The following is a 7,020-nucleotide window of genomic DNA, read 5'->3' as shown; positions in this document are numbered from 1 at the left end:
AGTGTTGACAGTCTAAAGACCAGTTTATAGTTGTAGTGTTGACAGTCTAAAGACTAGTTTATAGTTGTAGTGTTGACAGTCTAAAGACTAGTTTATAGTTGTAGTGTTGACAGTCTAAAGACTAGTTTATAGTTGTAGTGTTGACAGTCTAAATACTAGTTTATAGTGCAACTGGGTCCTGGACTTCCTGACAGGCCGGCCTCCAGGTGGTGAGGGTAGGCAACAATAGTTGTAGTGTTGACATCTCCACTCCGCTGATCCTCAACACGGGGTAGCCCCACAAGGGTGTGTTCTGAGCCCTCTCCTGTACTCCTGTTCACCCATCGACTGCGTGGCCATGCACGCCTCCAACTCAATCATCAAGTTTGCGGACGACACAACAGTGGTAGGCTTGATTACCAACAACGACGAGACGGCCTACAGGGAGGAGGTGAGGGCCCTCGGAGTGTGGTGTCAGGAAAATAACCTCACACTCAACGTCAACAAAACTAAGGAGATGATTGTGGACTTCAGGAAACAGCAGAGGGAACACCCCCCCTATCCACATCGATGGAACAGTAGTGGAGAGGGTAGTAAGTTTTAAGTTCCTCGGCGTACACATCACAGACAAACTGAATTGGTCCACCCACACAGACAGCATCGTGAAGAAGGCGCAGCAGCGCCTTCAACCTCAGGAGCTGAAGAAATTTGGCTTGTCACTAAAAGCACTCACAAACCTCTACAGATGCACAATCGAGAGCATCCTGTCGGGCTGTATCACCGCCTGGTACGGCAACTGCTCCGCCCACAACCCGAAAGGCTCTCCAGAGGGTAGTGAGGTCTGCACAACGCATCACTGGGGGCAAACTACCTGCCCTCCAGGACACCTACACCACCCGATGTCACAGGAAGGCCATAAAGATCATCAAGGACAACAACCACCCGAGCCACTGCCTGTTCACCCCGCTATCATCCAGAAGGCGAGGTCAGTACAGGTGCATCAAAGCTGGGACCGAGAGACTGAAAAACAGCTTCAATCTCAAGGCCATCAGACTGTTAAACAGCCACCACTAACATTGAGTGGCTGCTGCCAACACACTGACTCAACTCCAGCCACTTTACTAATGGGAATTGATGTAAAATATATCACTAGCCACTTTAAACAATGCTACCTAATATAATGTTTACTTACCCTACATTATTCATCTCATATGTATACGTATATACTGTACTCTATATCATCTACTGCATCCTTATGTAATACATGTATCACTAGCCACTTTAACTATGCCACTTTGTTTACTTTGTCTACACACTCATCTCATATGTATATACTGTACTCGATACCATCTACTGTATGCTGCTCTGTACCATCACTCATTCATATATCCTTATGTACATGTTCCTTATCCCCTTACACTGTGTATAAGACAGTAGTTTTGGAATTGTTAGTTAGATTACTTGTTGGTTATTACTGCATTGTCGGAACTAGAAGCACAAGAATTTCGCTACACTCGCATTAACATCTGCTAACCATGTGTATGTGACAAATACAATTTGATTTGATTTAGTTGTAATGTTCACAGTCTGAAGACTAGTTTATAGTTGTAGGAGTCGCAGTCTAAAGACCAGTTTATAGTTGTAGTGTTGACAGTTTAAAGACTAGTTTTATAGTTGTAGTGTTGACAGTCTAAAGACTAGTTTATAGTTGTAGTGTTAACAGTCTAAAGACTAGTTTATAGTTGTAGTGTTGACAGTCTAAAGACCCGTTTATAGTTGTAGTGTTGACAGTCTAAAGACTAGTTTATAGTTGTAGTGTTGACAGTCTAAAGACTAGTTTATAGTTGTAGTGTTGACAGTCTAAAGACTAGTTTATAGTTGTAGGAATCGCAGTCTAAAGACCAGTTTATAGTTGTAGTGTTGACAGTCTAAAAACGAGTTTATAGTTGTAGTGTTGACAGTCTAAAGACTAGTTTATAGTTGTAGTGTTGTTGACAGTCTAAAAACGACTAGTTTATAGTTGTAGGAGTCGCAGTCTAAAGACCGTCTGTCGCAGTCTAAAGACTCTCTATCTCTCACAGAGTTGAAGAGATAGTGAGATAAGGGAGAGGAGTTGTTTTTTGTTGTTGCAGGCAGGTCAATGGTCACCTCATTGTGTTCTGTCACACACACACAAGGGTCTGAGTTATGCCATTCATAGACGCTAACTACCTTTAGCGCCTATCAACGATAGTGATAGTATCTTCTGACCGGGGGAGTGTTGCTGTAGTTGATAGGAGCTACACCAGGATGTCATCTCTCTTTCCCCACCTTCATCTATGATCTGAGTATTATCTTGTATAGACAGTCTGTCACCATCTCTGTCCGACACCCCCCTGATAACTCAACTTCACTTTAGGCTATTTTCCAGTGGTGGTAAAAGTATAGATACCTTAATAGAAAGTTTCTCAAGTAAAAGTCAAAGTCACCCAGTAAAATACTACTTGAGTCAAAGTCAAAGTCACCCAGTAAAATACTACTTTGAGTAAAAGTATTTGGTTCTAAATATACTTAAGTACCAAAAGTACATGTATAACTAATTTCAAATTCCTTCTTTTAAGCAGGCGGCACCATTTTTTAAATATATATTTTTTTATAGATAGCCAGGTGCACACTTCAACACTCAAGACATATTTGACAAAAGATGCATTTGTGTTTAGTTGATCACCTTGTATTTTTTATTTTTAACTTAACACTTATTTTCCTTAACAGCATTGTTGGTTTTAAGGGCTTGTAAAGGAAGCATCACACTGTTGCATTCGGCGCATGTGACAAACCAAATGTGATTTGATTAGCGCTATTGTTTTGTTGTCAATAACTTGCTGATAAGAACTTTTACTCTCTTATCAGCTCTTGGACTTTGGTAACCTTGCACCTACCGTTGTGTGAATGCTACTGTTATTAATCAACTTAGAACTCTTAAAACAAAACCCTATAGAATTTGAAGTAGTTGTATTTCTTCACGCAAACACTAGTTACCAGTAAGACTGTAGCTTGCTACTATAACTCCAGAGAAACTAGACTTTAGGCACTCCGCAGTGCTCTACTCCAAAGCGGCCATTTTGGGTCTGTGTGTGTCTCTGTGCGCCATTTTGGGTCTGTGTGTGTGTCTCTGTGCGCCATTTTGGGTCTGTGTGTGTGTGTGTGTGTGTGTGTGTGTGTGTGTGTGTGTGTGTGTGTGTGTGTGTGTGTGTGTGTGTGTGTGTGTGTGTGTGTGTTTTTTTGTGTGTGTGTGTGTGTCTCTGTGCGCCATTTTGGGTCTCTGTGTGTGTCTCTGTGCGCCATTTTGGGTCTCTGTGTGTGTCTCTGTGCGCCATTTTGGGGCTCTGTGTGTCTCTGTGCGCCTTCGAGAGGAAGTGGTGCAACTCATTTCCTGCAGCCCCCCGGAATACACACAGCGAGCAGAGGGGCAAAGCAGCAGCAACATAAAAAAAAAACATCTAAAAAAGGTTTGCGAGTGAAGGACAAATGGCTCTCCTTGTTAAAGCGACAAAAATGCATTGAATTTCTTTAGCCTTTTTTTATTTTTTAATTACAGCCGGCTTCCATTTCCACTCTGTTACACTTTACATGTTATGAGGTAAGGTTCTTTAAAAAAAGACGTTTTCCAGGTTGTGTAATCGTGCTTTTTTCCCCCCTAGCCAGTATCGGTGTGTTATGCTGCAGCTCACCGGGCAATCAGGGAAAGCTTGTCGTAGTTCAGTTTGCCCGCTGTTGGTTAGCATGTTAGCATATTAGCCCGCTTGTATTATCGTGTTAGCATGTTAGCATATTAGCCCGCTTGTATTATTATCGTGTTAGCATGTTAGCCCGTTGTATTAGCATGTTAGCATGTTAGCCCGCTTGTATTATCGTGTTAGCATGTTAGCCCGCTTGTATTAGCATGTTAGCATATTAGCCCGCTTGTATTAACCTGTTAGCATGTTAGCATATTAGCCCGCTTGTATTCACGTGTTAGCTTCACAGTCGGTAGTGTGTGTTTTTTCATGGAAGAAAATGGCGAAACGACTTGTTTTTATAAGTATCGAAAGGTTAGATTGAAATGCACTGTCCGATTTGATTAGTTAATATTACCGGTATGTGGACGACCCGGTCTGAAACTTTTAGTTAGCTAACAGTCGGTGGTGCAGAAATTAAAGGGCGTCAAATATAAGGCGATTTTTTTTTCCTTCGGTAACTTTAGTTTCATCAATACTGCCAACACATATGTTAATATTTCTCCTTTTTAACTGTTTGATCGATTTGTGATTTTAGTTTTTTTTTACCATAACTAGTTAAAGGTGTTTTGTTAGTTTATGCTAACTGCTAACTAGCATAAATCCAACCCAAGTCGTCGCTAGGATACGCGGCTGCAGAATCTGTAAAATAAAAATAAATCACTGTAAACCATGGCACAGGTTTATTAAACAAATAACTTTTATTATTTTTAGTGTGCAACATCTCTTATTTGTCCTTGGGTTGTTTTTTTGATAGCCTGTTAGCTAACAACAAGGGTTTTATTTACAGGAGTAGCCAAGCCAGCTAGTTACATTATATTCAGCTATTTATCGTTTTTTTTGTTGCTGCACTTTTATCAAACCAAACAAGTGCTTCCTAAAGTAGTACGTTTTAATATATACATTTTAAACATAGGATATGTTTGCTAGTTAGCTGTTATTACAGTCTGTGGCCCATGTTAAAGCTGCTAGCAAGCCAGCTAATCAGCAGATCAACGCCAAACTTTTAACCCCCTATTTTCCTTCCAGACTAGTTCGGGTGGAAAGGCTTTAACTCTTCACGTTTGGCGAGCTGACTCAATGAGGATGCCACTGCAGCCAGCGATTCGGGGCGTTCCTGTATCTGCAGGAACCCCTCTTTATAATTCTATTGGTCAAATTTTTTTCTTCAAGCTATTGCTTCAGTACATAGGCGGGAGGCCGGGGGCCCTCCAGTACAGTAGATGGCGGTAATGCGCCATAACATTGGATGCCAACTGCCAATAGTTTGCACGCGTTGTCTCTGGCTGGTTTGAGAGCTGTGTCTCCGGCTGGTTTGAGAGCGGTGTCTCTGGCTGGTTTGAGAGCGGTGTCTCCGGCTGGTTTGAGAGCGGTGTCTCTGGCTGGTTTGAGAGCGGTGTCTCTGGCTGGTTTGAGAGCGGTGTCTCCGGCTGGTTTGAGAGCGGTGTCTCTGGCTGGTTTGAGAGCGGTGTCTCCGGCTGGTTTGAGAGCGGTGTCTCCGGCTGGTTTGAGAGCGGTGTCTCCGGCTGGTTTGAGAGCGGTGTCTCTGGCTGGTTTGAGAGCGGTGTCTCCGGCTGGTTTGAGAGCGGTGTCTCTGGCTGGTTTGAGAGCGGTGTCTCTGGCTGGTTTGAGAGCGGTGTCTCCGGCTGGTTTGAGAGCGGTGTCTCCGGCTGGTTTGAGAGCGGTGTCTCCGGCTGGTTTGAGAGCGGTGTCTCCGGCTGGTTTGAGAGCGGTGTCTCCGGCTGGTTTGAGAGCGGTGTCTCCGGCTGGTTTGAGAGCGGTGTCTCCGGCTGGTTTGAGAGCGGTGTCTCCGGCTGGTTTGAGAGCGGTGTCTCCGGCTGGTTTGCGCGCGGTGTCTCCGGCTGGTTTGCGCGCGGTGTCTCCGGCTGGTTTGCGCGCGGTGTCGCCCAGCTGGTTAGCGCGCAGTGTCTCCGGCTGGTTTGCGCGCAGGTCGCCTCCAGCCTCACGCCTGCTGTACTAGTGGGAGGTGGGGGCTACAGGTACCGGTAGACTGTATTCCCACATTTCTGTTTTTATTTTTGTGGGGGGTGGGAAATCTCTTGTCAAATTGACTGGGCCTGAGCAACACGTTAATTGTTGGTGCGCTGTACTAAAACTCTCAGCCCCAGTTAATTTGACACCCAAGAGATTTGCTGCCACAACAAATATTGCATGCAGCTCCTTTTAACATCTCTATGTGGTCAACATGCTCATTGGCTCTGCCCAGTCCCATAGTACATCATGTACTAGGTAACATGTAGTAGGCATGGCAAACCCTGTTTTGGTCACTAATGGTAAATCATCAAAAAATAAATCAATTGTTGCCAGGGTATAAAATGTTATTTTGGGTCCACCAGCCACTGTGGCAAATAGATAATTCAAAATACCAGCCAAAATACTTTTGGGGCCCTAAAACACACAAGAAACAGATCAGTATGCTCTGTAATGTTTCTAAAAAAACAAATGTTTTATGAGTAAGAGGTAGATATGGAATGTTCTTTAATTTCATTTTTGTTGTTGTCTATTTACAAAATATCACCTTTTGAGACAAACACTTTTTTTTGCCTTCGGGTTACCATGGTAGCATGACTTGTTATGTATATACCTCTGTGAGATTAAGTCTGACTAGTAGAAGAAGAGTCTTCTCTTAACAGTTGAAACTCAAACATTTTTGAAAAACAACCTAGCTTGTAAACTTGTAGCTTGTAAACTAAACTAAACAATATAACTAAACCAAGAAACACGAGGACAAAGTCTAATTTCAGTAGACTTTCTTTTCAAGTCAATTAAACCAACTTGTATGCCCGTGGGCAGCGCTTCTAAAAATAAATAAATGAATCTTTCACTCTGCTCTTGACAGGAAGTGTTGCAGCGTTGAGGTGGAATCGGCATTTTAGGATTTGTCGTTCTTTGACTTTGTGCTATTAATTTACTAGCTATGAAACAAAACGGCAAAAATACATTGGAAACAGCGATTTGCAGTGTTGTGTGTGATCATACTTTACTATACATGTGATCATACTTTACTATACATGTGATCATACTTTACTATACATGTGATCATACTTTACTATACATGTGATCATACTTTACTATAAATGTGATCATACTTACTATAAATGTGATCATACGTTACTATAAATGTGATCATACTTTACTATTAATGTGATCATACTTACTATAAATGTGATCATACTTTACTATTAATGTGATCATACTTACTATAAATGTGATCATACTTTACTATAAATGTGTTCATACTTTACTATACATGTGATCATACTTT

This window comes from Oncorhynchus gorbuscha, unplaced genomic scaffold, assembly GCF_021184085.1.
Source record: "Oncorhynchus gorbuscha isolate QuinsamMale2020 ecotype Even-year unplaced genomic scaffold, OgorEven_v1.0 Un_scaffold_3156, whole genome shotgun sequence".
Lineage (NCBI taxonomy): Eukaryota > Metazoa > Chordata > Actinopteri > Salmoniformes > Salmonidae > Oncorhynchus > Oncorhynchus gorbuscha.
Note: the sequence above shows the minus strand (reverse complement) of the source record.